This window comes from Protopterus annectens, chromosome 9.part0 (genome assembly GCF_019279795.1).
Source record: "Protopterus annectens isolate FY-2018-M chromosome 9.part0, PAN1.0, whole genome shotgun sequence".
Classification (NCBI taxonomy): domain Eukaryota; kingdom Metazoa; phylum Chordata; order Ceratodontiformes; family Protopteridae; genus Protopterus; species Protopterus annectens.
The window spans coordinates 1,926,972,462-1,926,987,488 of NC_056743.1; the positions used below are offsets into that span (position 1 = coordinate 1,926,972,462).

The window sequence follows — 15,027 nt, forward strand, 5'->3', positions numbered from 1 at the left end:
GGGTAACCCTTGTGATTATCCTTAGTGTCCTGTACGTTTTGTATCTTCATAGGTTCATGGGTTCATACTAGGCTATACACCCTAGGCCATTAGTAAGCCTAGCCAGAGTGTGTGTGTCTTTCGCCACCCCTTGCTATGTTCAATTATGGCCATTTATGAAGTTCTTCACTGTGCCTCTGTCTGGTCGTGACACAGTGAGGACCCCAGTATACATGTACGGTCATCCATCCACTTGGCAATATTCCTGTTGAGGGGTGTCAGTGAGGGGCTCTGCCTACCATGGATTGGGAGCCTGTTTCTGGGTGTGAGGAGCCTCTGGATTATGTATCTGTCCCTCCAGCACATCTTATTTCATTATGTGTTGAGGCTGACATCTGTGACTCTCACAGCTCCAATGGCTTTGATTTCCTGTGGTGGAGCATGTCCATTACTCCTGTGTTGGACATGGCCTTGTACAACAGACATACAATGCCTCTGTGTAGGCAGTGTGTGACTGCAGTCAGCTGGGGTGTCTACAGCCAGGCAGCATATGACATATATTTCACACCCTTTATCCTGTTGGTGGGGTAACTATGAGGTCTTCCGAACCGCTGCAGGTGTCACGTACGGTACATCCCATATGAGTCATTGTACTAGATTATGGGTCTGATAAGGGAACAGTACAGCGGCACAGTGACCTCTGTTGATGTTGATGTGAATCCTTTCATGATACGGTGTCCAATATCGACAATCTTCATAGCCACATTGGCATTGTGGGTGTCACATGATAGATTAATGTCGACCTGTGTCCCTAGGTCCCTGATTACTCCTTGCATACATAATGGTTTGACATCTATGTGGTAATTTGTGTGTACCTTGCCTGGTATTTGGTGGGACATTCATACTGTCCAGTGTCTTCGGATGTCTGGTGGAGTTCTTGTGTGTGAGAGTGTGGTCTGTCGCATGCTACAGACTGTACAGCAGTTTTGACTACAGTTATGTGCACATGGGTGGTCTCCGCTGCTTTGTGCATTGTCAGTTACCTGGCAATATGGGTGTCTGTGCTGCATATGGATACTCTCCCTCCTTTGATGTTTTGGTGCAGGTGTTGGGGCCATAACACATGATATGTGGTATAACCTAGTAGTGCTGGTGTGCTATCACTAGGCTTGCAGCAGGCTTCTGTCACTGCACAGACATCGATGTTCTCCATAATGGGAAGTGCCTCAGGGGCATGCATATTGCAGTTTACACATCTGGCATTGGTCAGCATTACCCTTATGTTTCCTACCACTTATGTTTTCTAGGGTGGTGGGTAGTCTTTTTAGCCTTGCCTACATACGGCTCTATGGAGGCGGCAGAGGCCTTATCCAGTATCTAGACGCACATGGGTAACAGCTGCAAGCCATCCCTGGAACAGCAGCATGGCTTGTCATGCTTGACATCTCAAGCAGACAGACATTAGACCCTCTTGGACTGACAGCTGTAACTGTGCCAGCTGTTAAACATGAGCAATCTGTGTTTGTACTGTGGCATCATTCTTGGTGAGGGTTGGATGCTGCACACAGCCAGTGTCATACCGCCCTGGGGTACATACTCAGAGGGACCATCCATGTCTCTTTGTATGTTGACCAGGGAGGTACATCTCAGGTAATTCACACCAGCATGGACATTGAGTGCATCATATTTCTGCTTGCTTTGGGGTGACCTGCGTACTTGTGTTATGTGAAATTTTGTGGCAGCCTACAGGCAGCTTACTCTACCCTTTCCCTTGTTCAGTCTGGTGAGTGGGACAGCAGTGTGTCTGCCTATACAGACACCTATTACGACTGTATCAGGCATGTTGTTTCTCCTCCTGGCCTGTGACTGTTTGGCACACCAGCTTTGCGTACTATTCATTGCATGTGCTATGTTTGAAGGTTGTGGTTGCTTGTGATCTGCTTTGGAGGCTTCTGTTGGTGTGGTGTGTTTGTAATTAAGGCCTCCGGGATTATTTGTCTGTGTTTATGTGTTTGGTTTACAGTTGTGGTAGGTCTATGTGGGACTGGGTTTGTGGTGTATGTGGTTACCTTCTCCTCCTGACTAGTTTTGACAGTACTGAGTTGGTGGAGCTCAACCTCTGGTTTGGATACATGGATGCATCTATCACATATATTTGTATTTATTGGGGGGTGTTGTGGTTGTCTGTGTACTTGGGACTGGTGTCACATTGCCTCTGGATTTACAGATTCTACTTGTTGTGGCTGGACTTAGTGGATTGTATGTGTTCACATATGTTATTGCCATACTACTGGTCAGTGATTACTTCCCTTTTTATGTTTGCTCTATCATGTGGTAGCTTCCTCATTCTCTTGCATGGTTTGGTAATGGCTGGAGTCCAGCATGCCAGATGCCTGCGTGTATGGCATTGTGTGTTGTTATTTGTGATTGCATACTCCAAGCATTCCTGGCTATGTTCATGGAATGCCTGTATAACATGTTCTGTGGTGTGTCCCATATTCTGCACTTGCACAGGGTCTTTTGTGGATTCAACATCGGTTTTGAGGGCTGCAACCTATGCTTTACACATGTTTTTCACTGTGGTATTCTGGCCAGGGACTGGGGTCAGGATGTGTATATCCAGTGTGACTACTCTATGGTCTGGTCTTACCAGTGAGGGGTACACTTCTCATCTTGCCATCCAGTACACATGTTGCTGATTATCACATCCAGTATGCTTACCCCTCTTGTGGGCGTGGTACATTGTTCCTGGGCATTTTGGTTTATGGAATCTGGGTAATTTTCTCCTACTGTGTTGGTGCTAGTATAATGCTCCCAGTGTATGTTTGGGTATTTTCATTCAAGCAATATAATGTGGTTTGGGGGGCTTGATATATTCATGTATTCCGACATAGGCCAGGAGCAGTTCCTGGTATTAGGACAGTAGTCTGCAGCAGGCTATATACTGGGAGGCGGTTTTAGCCATTGGTATTTGACCATGGATAATCCATGCTGCTTCTTGTTGTGGTACCAACATGGGGGTGTGGTTATCCTTTCCATTTCTTGCTAGTCACCCTCCTTTTGTATCTTGTTCCATGTTTTGCGGCTGTACAGCACAGTCTGAGGTGTGACCTGGTAGTGTTAGGGTGCTGATGTGAGCCTTGACCCAGTTCTCTATTACAGGACTGATATCTACATTCTCCATACTGTGTGCGTTTACACTGCACACATCTTGCTGTTTATACATCTGTCATTGGGTAGCATTACATCTAGGTTCCTATCCCTTGTAGAACCTATGAAGGTGGGTTTGTGTTTTGAGACTTACCTATTCAGGGCATGCTGTGGGTACTGACAGCCTTTGCCAGTATCCATGGGGCATGGCATGATAGGTGCACACCACCCTAGCAGGTGGTGCATCATGTCATGCTCCGCATGTCTTCCCAGCCTGAAACACATTGGCTCCCCTTTGACTAACTGCATTACTTCAGCCAGTTATTGCACTTGATCATCCCATCGTCATTTTGTGGCTTCATGCTTGGTGAGGGTGGATGTTAGTCAGGGTGCTCATGTGTGCATATAGTACATGGTGTTACATTACTTAACACATGGCATTCATGCCTCAGGTGGTGCTGCAGGGCTGCCTCTGTCGGATGCATATTACACTTCCCTGTACATATTTGTGAGCAGGTCATGTCATTTTAGGCATCCATGTTATTATTTGAGTGAGTCAGAGGGGTATCATTCCCAGGGTTCCTACTGAGCCAGTGTATGTGCTATGCGTTGCCTCTTTGCCAAGGCCAGGGCATACTGGGCACGCCTCCTTCTGCCTACTGGGGCAGGCTCAGGTTGTTCCTCCTCCGAGTCACGCTCTGCCTGTGATGGCCTTGGCAATGGTGGGGGGCTGTTTGGCCCGCCCTATGCTGGTCCTGCTGCAGCTGTTTTCGCAAGATCATATTATGTAGCATAGCACATACCATGACAGTTTGGGTACATGTAGTTGGTGTGTACTGCAAGACTCCACCAGATGTGTCCAGACACCGGAACCGTGACTTGAGCAACCCAAACACACGCTCTATTACATTACGTGTTTGTGCATGTGCCTCATTATGGCGTTCCTGTTCAGGTGTGTGTGCGTTTCTGATGGGTGTCATCAGCCACAGCTCCAGTGCACAACCTACATCCCCCACTAGGTGTCCGTGTGGGATGTCCCCATTGGCAAATGTCTGGGTCTGGTACAGCTGCGTCAAATGCCAGATGTGGGAATCTTGGTAACTCCCAGGGCAGCCAGCACACACATTCATTATTATGCCCTGGGCATCACACACGACCTGGCAGTTGATGGAGGGGAAGCTCTTGCAGTTAATGTAGGCTCTACCCCGCTCACCAGCTGGTGCTTTGATGCGTATGTGTGTGCAGTTTATTGCACCCACTACCTCAGGGTATTCCGCTATTTGCTGGAAGAGACGCATATTGCTGGCCAATACCTCATGGGCATTGGGGAAATATACATGATCACCGACATGTGCTGACATGGCATCCAGGAACTGGTGCAGTACCCTGGAGGCTGATGCCTGTGATATCCCCATCATATCGCCAGTCGGTCTCTGGAAGGTACCTGTTGCTAGTATTCTTAGGCCAACACATACCTTGGTTTCCACTGGGATGGGTTCCCCTCTGTTGGTTCTGTGTGTGAGGCGTGGCCTGCACAGCTCAACAATTTGCTGCAGGAGCTCTCTGTCCACTCTATAGCGCTCTACTATCTCCAACTCATGTAACCCGTGGGCCTGTACACTCTTCTCCGTCTCCTCACTGTGGGTTGTCTGGCACCATCTGCATTGTCACCACCCTCAGCAAGTCGTCTATGTCTCATTATGACAGCTATGGCAGCCCCTAACATTTCTTCTCTGAGTTCAGCTTTTTCAGTTTTCACTTCTATTAGCTTACTCCTGTCTTGCAGTGTCTCTTAAGGGAAACATCCTGCACTACTGTTTGCAGAGTTTTAAGTGCTGGGCTGGGCTACTATTCTGCCTGTGTAATTGCCTGCTTCTAATTGTTTTCACCTGCTAGCTTCAGCAGTTATCCCTGCTAGCTTCCTATTAATTCTGTTGCTTCCTTTTTCCTCTCTGTTTCCTCAGGGGGGAGCAACGTGCATACTATCAGAAATACGCTCACAGTGGCTTACACGTGCGCACACGTGCTTACATGGTTCAGAATCTACTTATTCGGGTTAAAACGCACGTACACCCATGCAAACACTGTTACACGTCTGCCAACAGCCTCCAACATACTCAGCCTGCCCTACACACGCGCAAACCAGCGCAAACAATGTTAAACATCTCCCAACACGCTCCCACATGCTGAGTCTGCCTTACACACGTGCACACTGCCCTACTCGCGCTTCATGGTGCGCACACGTGCGCATGCATGCCCAGCAAGAAACTTTGGTGTAAGTAACAGTGTACACCTTCCATTTCTTGACTTTCCATGACTTATCTAGTGGCACACCTCTTTCCATGATCTGTGTCTGTCATCTGTCATGTTACACTGGCCTCCAATTAACTGCATTTCTTTCTACCATTCCCCCCTGTGATGTCACCTATCTCCTACTCAATTCCTCCCCCTTATGTATCTCTTACACTACTCGGACTGTGCTCATTTGCTATGTGACTGTGAGATTCAGTATCCTAACCCTCATTTACATGAGATTGCCTACTAATGCTTAGTGACATGTCTTAGACTCAGCTTCCCCCCTTAGCAACCACTACACGGTGGCCATGTTGTTTTTGGTTTGCTGGTCCCTGCATTGTCATTCCATGTATTGCATGAAACCCACATTTGTGGGTTTATAACCTTCATTTTCATGTTTTATACAGCGCAGCCCATTTGCGCGGGGCTGCGCTGGGTTTAAACATTGGTGATCACCGAAAAAAAAAATTATATTTTTATTATTTTGGCATCGGGTTATATTGCCAATGGCCACATATTTGGCCATTGGCATGCTGCCTGAGTCATATGCACCCTTTTTTTGGAGCTGACATGGCTCCGTTGTGGAATTTGCAGAAACGTATTCAGTTGTCAACTGAGTACATTTCTGCAGCTAAAGCGTCTCTTACACGGACTGGTTTCTGCTTCGTGGATCGCTAATATACCTCATTTGCATACCTTTCGGCTGCAAGTGAGGTATTTAGCATGTCCACACCCAGTCCGTGTAAGAGACGTTTTAGCTGGTCTCTTACACGGAGATTAGGGCTGTTCCTGGATCGCGAGGCTTGCATGGAGTGTTGCACGTCTCTTACACTCCGTGCAAGCCTTCGTGAATCCTGCCCTATGTGTAAGTGCCATAACAGTATTTAAATATACAAAACAATAGTAATAAAATAAGTACAGTGAGTATCTCAATGATTAGTAAACTTTTGAAAAGTGTGGAGTGTACAGTGTTAAACGGCTACATTTTCACAAGCAAAAATGTATTAAAGTGCTTAATGCATATATTAAACAATGAACTTGACCTAGATCACTCAGACTCTCAGAACAACATGCCTTCTTGACAACAGTTACCAAATCACATGTTGTTGTGTCTTTTGGCTTTTCCCGGTTAGGGGTCGCCACAGCGGAACTCCGGTCCGCAAATGATTGGCAGTTGATTTTTACGTGCTGAGTTGCCAGCTCAAATGCACAACCTTAAACAAAGGTACGCCCATTCACGCATGTCTCCACGCAGATGACGCTCTAGCTGAGAGTCGAACCGGTCAGCGTCTTACTGAGAGGTGACAACGCTACCACAGCACCACCACCGCGGATAGTTACCAAATCACATACTATACGGAAAAACACTGATGTTTTACAAAAAAATAGTTAACATTAAAGGTTACAGTTCAAATTAGTCATGTAGAAAGACTTGGGGCCATTTTAAGGACTTCTGATTTCCTTCGGAAGCAAGTTCCTGAGTATAACAGCATGAACTTCAAATAGCCCGTCACCAAAGGCATTGCAATTGGTACCTGCAATTATGAACCTATATAAATAGGACGTGCTGGAGGGACAGATTCATCACCCAGAGACTCCCTACACTATGGAACAGAATCCCAGTCCATGTGAGGCAGAGCCCCTCACTGACTCTGTTCAAGAGAAATCTTGACGAGTGGATGGGAGATTGTAGGTTTACCCCGGGAATCATCTCTGTATCACTGCTGGACAGAGGCACAGCAAACTAATGGGTATAGTATTCTCATCCTAAGGGGTGGTGAAAGCCACACACACTCTGGCTAGGCTTATAAATGCCCTAGGGCAGATAGCCTAGTATGAACCTATGAACCTCACTATATAGTGATGCATTTTCCCTCTATTGCCTACGTAGAGAAGAACATGGGTTTGACTGTAGTAGTAGAAATCATTTAACCATACTCGATTTCTAAATATTTGTTATGGAATCACGTATATGCAGAAGAGTCGGCATTTATATGTAGGATTGAATGTAGATTTCCACAGATACCAGACATATTCAAGAGTCCAAGAATTTCCCTTGGAAAACACCCTATCAATAATAAAATAAGATTTTAAGGAAATACAGATTGGTCTCCGTTTCACATTTTTTTACCCTTTACGGCTCTTAAAAAACATTTAACAATGTGCGTGATCCTAGCCTACCTACACACTCACTATACTGTCTTCTTTAACTAGCTTGGGTCAGTATGACGTGGGACGCTGAGGAATTTTACTTTCTTGACTTGCAGAATTGTGACTTAAGAACTTTCCCTCCACCCAAGCCCCACGTTATCAACTCCCTTGTCTTTAAGGTTTATTTTCTAATTTATGATATCAGACACTACACGGGGCAATTGGATAGAGTTCCATTCTTTGTTAATTATGCACATACTGTGGCAAGTAGAGGCACACGCTACACAGCGTTTATTTTATGATTTTTTTTAGCGCAGATGTAGAAATAAGACAGTCAACAGCCAACGAACAGACTATACAGTAACAAAAATAAAGACAGTATGTCGGCATGATACGTTTTATTATTGCTTAAAAAGCATGAAAAGTCTTGTTGGATGTTATAATAGGCTGAGTTAAAGGTCACATGTTCGCAACAAGACTATGGTTATGCTACTTTCCCTACCGTCATCTAAAATTCCTCCACCAAAGTCTGCAGACTTATAGACCAAGTAAAACGGGGGAGGGAGCATCCCCCAAAATAATTAACTACTAACCAGGGTTTCTTTTCTACCTCATCACCAGCATAAGAGGTTATTGTTACCTCTGTTTATCCGAAAACAAGGAACGTCACTGTCCCCCAATTCCATTAAGTAACGTGTGTACCCCAAATGTATGGCACAGGAAAAAGTCAGACTAGGACACTGCCCCTGTCTTCCAATTGGTACGTGCCCAGACCATTGCTATTCATTCCCATGTAACCAGCCTGAAGCTCGATGCTCAGCTGCTTCGGCCTACTGTCTGGCTGTCGGCGCTCATCACGTTGGTTAGCAACTGATTGACCTGTCGCTGACAATGAATGGCTGCTGAGAGAGACGGAGCTTAGGACGGTCTATACTTCCATTGATATTCTTCGAACAGGTAAGCCTTGTGGCAGCAGGGGAGGCCGAGGGATCCCTAAAGAGCCCCTGTGGCCCTGTAGCAGTTATGCGGTGGTGCTGGAAGAGTTCCTGTACCTGGGGCCCGCTTCCTCCGCCCATCGCCGGGCTGGGAGGGAGGAAGGGGGTCCCCTGTCTTGGCCCCTCCTTGTAGGAAGTTTGCTGGCCTTTGTTTTCGAGTTGGGGGGCCCCCGATAAGGTGACCAGGAACCAGCGAGAGGGAGGGATTCTGGCGGAGAGGGGCCCGGGATGGGCCGACAGCATCCGAACTTGGAGATTCAGTATCCCGCATCTGCAGGACCTCCCATCTGACAGGGTGCTTCTGTGGGAGTGGGTGTTTTTACGGTGAGGGGCTTGGTTATTGACAGGGTACATTACTTGCTTACTGGGATAGTCTAGGTCAGGTGTGAATTTGAGTTTGGAGGTCTGCCGATAAGTAAATACCTTAAGTCTACTTCTAAGTCCAGTAGTATTTTTATGTTTGTGTACTGTTAATATCTTAATACAGGGCGATCTGTGTTTTTTCTCCTGATACTCTATAATGTTTTGAACCCAGGTGGAAAGCAGATCGTGCCAGTCCTACGTGGGCCATTACAAGTACATCCTTTTTTTGCGTTGGTAGGTGTACTCTTGGTAGTCACTGTAGTGGGCATGGTGTTTGGTTTCATTTTCCAGAACAGTATACTTGATTTTGTTGTCTAAAATAGTGGCAGGTGTACGTAATTAAGTATGAAGCAATAAAATAGTTTTAAGTAAGAAACAATAGCAGTGAAGTAGTTTTAAAAGTCTTGTAGTTATTTATTTGGGCTGGAATGCGTTTCTTGTATTTTTGTGTGGGCCAAATTAACTTCTGAGCATCAATTTTTGTCTGCTGTGAACAGTTTCTTGCTCGTTAAGGAACGTGTTGGATACATACAGTAGAAATTTGCGGGGAAAGGAATGGAATAATAAACCTTTTCTGACAGGTTTTATTTAGGAAGTTCTTGAATTGCTGTCAACCCATACACAGAGTAAACAGACCAGACGTTATTAATGTTTTTGATCTCAGATGGAGCATATTGATAAATGCCAACGCATTTCCTGCGCAGGAGCTTTGACTCTCTCTATTTTTTGAGAAGCCCACCTTGGTATTAAAAAAAAATCATATTATATTTTGACAGTTGAACATCTTTAGCATTAGTGTATGATTTTTTTTAAATTGATATCCACCTGTTTTGTTTGTGTAACAGAAATGGAACATCTTGCAAAGTTGTTTAACAATGCTCCCACTGTACTTTTATGTGTTACAGTAATCCAGTATACTGTTTTTTTTAAAATAATGAGAGTGGGGGTACATTTTTCACTGTTCGGTTCTTTCAAAATAATTAGTGAGTTTCATGACAGGTGAGCCATTATAGATGTGTGGCTGTACTCTAATGCTCACGTAAGGCATAGAGCTTATGCCATAGTTTGCGTGTACCGCTGGTCTTTTGGTAGATTATTTGGCACGCACATCCCTTTGCAGGGAACTTCGTGTGGAAGGGTGTGTAAAAGAGACAGTTTATGTAAATGGTTTAGTTTCAGAAGTTGGGCTTTTTTATTACTTTGCTACAGTTTTGTAATGTAGATTTTTTTTTTTTCTGTATGAGACAAAGTCTGTGTAAACATCCTTGGTCAAGTGTGACATCCTCACTGAACTTGTGACTCCTGACTTCACCCCACCAGAATACCATAGATGCTTTTTTGGTCTTCATGCAGTTATCTAGCTGGCATCCTTGGGTAACAAGCTGACAACAATGGTGAAGCAGTATACTGTAAACCACCAGATTGCTACATTTAAAATCATTGTAATTAATAATTTGGTTCCTTTCACTTGTATACATTGCATATCTTAATCACCAAGCAGTATCATTTTCACTAGTTTTGTTGTTCTGCACTTGCCACAGCAGGTGTCTTGCTTTAAGAAAATTAATACAGAAACGAGCAGTTTTTGAAAAAGTAAATGAACAGGTCCAAATTGAGTCTCTTGATCGTTGTCACTTATTCTGATATATATGAATTTTTTTCTGCACATGGACACCTTCCTTATAACATGTGCTTGTGCAGGCCATGTGTACCATTAAGTAAGTTAAAAAAAAAAATAATATATATATATATATATATATATATATATATACATATATATATATATATATATATATATATATATACATATATACATATATACATATACATTTATATATTTGTGCCTCTCTAATGTGTAGTTGGTCCTGAAGGTTAAAAGTACAAGTACAGCTGTGTTTTGTCAGAAGACTTGATGCCACATTGTTACAGTAATTCTGGTCTGACTTCCATAAGGTATGTATGTTAACTGCAAACCTAGATGGATTGTCTACCACACAAATCAGTAAAAACATTAAGGCATGTATAGAATTATTACCTGCCACCCAAAATTTGGCAAACCTTAGTACTGCGCTTTTGTCTCCATCCTGTAATATGGCATTGTCTCCACTGGAAATAAATTCCATGTCTTCCAAAATGTGGCAGTAACATTAAATATGCTGCCCGTCTTCCATCTCAGACCAACCATCGCAAAGCACTTAACAAGCTAAATTAAATGAATCTCAGAAAGCAAGTAAAATATATTAATTTATCTTTCATCTATAAAATACTGTACCAAAATCCGTGCCCAGTGCTAAGCACTGATATTGTCATGGTACACCACTATCAGAGATTCTTAGATTAAGAAAAAACACTTATTACTCCGCATCGACTGTAACATTGTTTGCATTTTTAAAGACTGTAGACTGCAACAATGTATTCACACTGTAGTAAACTATGAATGCATTGATAGCATTTCTGTAATGTCTGCACAGTAGAGATATGTTAGATTGACTGTTTTAGTTTTCCAGCATTTAACAAGTAGCTTTTGCCAGGCTGTATTTTTGCGTATTATTGCTTTCTGATTAGCCTCTAGCTTATTGACCTAATTGTCGCTAAACTGTTCCTGCATAACTGTTAGTCGTAAAGGCTTGCTTTTAAACTGTTTCAGTTTTAAAGTGCTATTACCTGGTTTTTAGCCTCCAGAACTAATAACTGTATTAAGATACCACAGCTAATAATTAACTGGGTAGTATACAACATTTTACCATTGGCTAAGTGTCCATATTGTAATGCTAGCATGCTACTTGATTGTTGTAGCCCCTTTATTTCTCTTCTGCATGACTATGTAATAATTTTATGTATTGTTCTTCCCTCCCTACCTCCTAGCTACCTCCCCAACCGCTTTCATAAGCTGACAACCTAGTGCATGGTGCAGACATAGTGCTTCCAAACCAAGGAACAGTCCCAACACTCAATTGCAACTCAAGTCCACCTCCAAAGGCTGGAACTAAGTATGCTGATATGTATTCTTAATATCTAATGAATGTACAAGTACACTACCTGAATTCCATTTATACTATCTGGATAACCTACCTGTTGTGAGCATGTTGTCTTGAACCCCAGCCTCTGTCTTTCAGGTCTGCTCTTTTCTCCCACCTCCCCCACTCTTGACTGTTCATGATGCCATTTAAAGTAAATCCCTGACTTCATCTTTATCACTCCAAATTTGAAAGGATTCCCATTTTGATCCCTAGATTACTGTTTTTTTCTGTCCTAAACCCCCTGGCCAAACTATGGTATATTTCTGTCCTTCCCAGTGAATTTGAAGCTCCCCATTTTCCATAGAAAAAGCATAAAAAGAGGTACAAACAAGAAAGGACAGTTTTTCCATTAGATTCTAGCCTGCCTGTTTGCTTTACATCTAACTGTACCCTGCTCCCAAAACTTGATTTTACTGGCTGATTGTTTTTCTTGTACTATCCTCCATGCCAGGTGTAGCCCCACTATGCTCGGGCTCACTTCGCTCTCCTCCCACCCCCATATCATTACCTTTACACCTAACCACAACTTCCTCCTACTCCAACTCCACCTTTTCCTGTATCCTAACACCCTCAGCCTATTCCTAAATCACATTCTCATCACCATCTACTTGTACTACGCCCCTGTGTTTCAGTACTTCTCATCTCACTGCGTTCTATAACCCCTTCCTTGACTCGGCTTACACTCTCTCATCTAACTATCATTACTCGACTATAAGTCCTCTCTCCCAGTCTAACATACCAGAATTAATCACTACTATCCTTCTTCTACCTCCACTGCTCCTCCTATTCATGATCACATCACCTCTCACATTCCTAACCCCTTTCCATATATCCCCACCTATCCATATATCCCCTCCTACCTTCTCTCAAACAACTTTTCCTACCCTCAGCAGCCCATTGTCATCTCTGCATCTATCCTTCTCATAACTGCGCTATACCCTAAAATAAAAATCCCTTCCTCTAACCTTTTTACATTTAAGGACAAGACAAAATACTTCCACAACTACCCACAAAATATTAAACCATACTATTACCAAAGTTCCCTGCTCTTATCAGGAGACATACATCCAAACCCCAGTCCTACTTCTAACTCTGCCATTCCACAAAATACAACCCCCAATTCTAATCAACCATATTTATCTGAAAAGCAAATTACCTTGTATTCTGTCAATACTTGAAGTATCCTTAAACTAAGCCAATTTCATGCATGGGTATCTTTTCATACCCCAGATATCTCCATAAATGAAACTTGGCTTAAACCCCAAAACTCAGATAAAGACATTCTCACCCAGGCTACAGCATACTTCGCCATGACCACTTAAAGAAAAAAGGTGGAGGTGTTGCTATTGTTTACTCAAACAACCTCACTCTCTCCCATCCTAAATGATCAATCCCCTCCTTTTCACCTGCTGAAATACTGGTGGCAAACCTCAAACCCAACAACTATACCACTATCACAGTAGTAGCCATATATATATTCCACCAGGGAACAACATTCCTCTGCTGAAAAATATACTCTCTTATCTCTCTCAAAACTTCCTTAACGAAGCTATCCTTCTTGGTGACGTAAACATTAACTGGCAAAACCTTAATAATCCAAACTCACCACATCACATACGTCTCCATGGATTTTCACAACTAATCTCTAAACCTACCCATACTAATAACTATCATTCTTCAAGTTCTTTGATTGGATACTTGTTTCTAATCCCAGCAAATACCACAATCCAAAAACTCCACCCAACTCCCTGAATGATCACTCGCCTATAAAAGTACTTCGATATACCACCCATCTCTCTAAACCACACTGGCTTATCACCTGCCGCAAACTTGCCAGCTTTAACCCTGATACACTTAGAACTTGTCTGGAATTTCCTTGCACATCTCCTACTGATTTCCTTACACAGCTCCCACTAGATGACACAGTAAATGTCTTTAACTCAATCTTCCTTAACATATTAAATTCTCTAGCTCCACCCAGAAAAGTTCAGATAAAAGCAAACATTTCTCCCTGGCTATCTAAATCCAGCCATATCCATATGAAAACCAGAGATAGGGCATTGAAAATATGGATATAATCTAAGCTACCTGCTGACCTGCAAAAGTACAAAGAACTTAAAAATCAAACCAAAAAACTCATCAACAAAGATAAAAAAAAGATTTCTATTATGATCCCCCAAAAATCTGACCCAAAAAATTTCTGGAATGCCATAAACCAGATACTACATCCAGGAAACACAACTTCACCTAATCCATGTCCCGACAAGTCATCTGAAGAAACTGCCAATACTTTCAGCACCTATTTTATTTAATCAATTTCCAAACATTTTAACCCCAGTCTCTCAAACAATACTTCTAACCACTTTTTACCCCTCTCAACCATTAACTCTTCCTCCTCTCAAACCTGTTCCCACTAAATGTATCAAAGCTCAAACCATGCTGTGTTTCTGCAGATAACATACCTTCCTATTTTCTCCAAATTGCTGCTCACTCCCTTGCTTTACCAGTATTTATCCTAATAAATCGCTCCATCTCTGAGTGGTAAAGTACCATCTGTCTGGAAACATTTCTGCATTCTTCCTATTCATAAAGGAGATAAGTCCACTGAAATCTGTAACTTCAGACCTATCCCTATCCTCTCTCTCTAAAGTCCTTGAGAAATGTATACACAAACAAGTTGTGCATTATCTCGCACAGGAAAATCTGCTAACGCCAACACAGCATGGCTTCTGTCCCAAACGTAGTACAACCACAGCTCTACTATCCTTTCTCAACACCATAACCCTTGTCAGAGACTGTCACAAACTTATATCTTGCCTATTCCTTGATCTCTCGAAGGCTTTTGACACCCTGAAATGTCTCGCACACACTTCTACTTAAACTTGCAGACCTAAACTTCTGCCCTGATACAGTTGCATGGTTCCCTAGCTATCTCTCTGATAGGCAGCAGTCAGTGAGATGAGAGACTGCACTTTCTACCCCCCTTTCAGTGAGAACAGGTGTCCCCCAAGGATCCATTTTTGTACCTTTACTTTTTAATATCTTTACCAACTCACTTCACTCCTTGTCCCCAG

At 43.1% G+C, this 15,027-nt stretch overlaps 1 protein-coding gene across 2 annotated transcripts in view; it reads left to right on the forward strand.

The window, feature by feature from the left end:
• Nucleotides 1-8,378: 8,378 nt before the first annotated feature.
• NACC1 (nucleus accumbens associated 1) overlaps nucleotides 8,379-15,027 on the forward strand; it is a 652,977-nt gene continuing 646,328 nt past the window's right edge. For both annotated transcript variants that reach the window (XM_044084734.1, XM_044084735.1), the window contains exon 1: nucleotides 8,379-8,532. The gene's annotated coding sequence lies outside the window, so the exon portion shown is untranslated. The remainder of the gene's footprint in view (nucleotides 8,533-15,027) is intronic.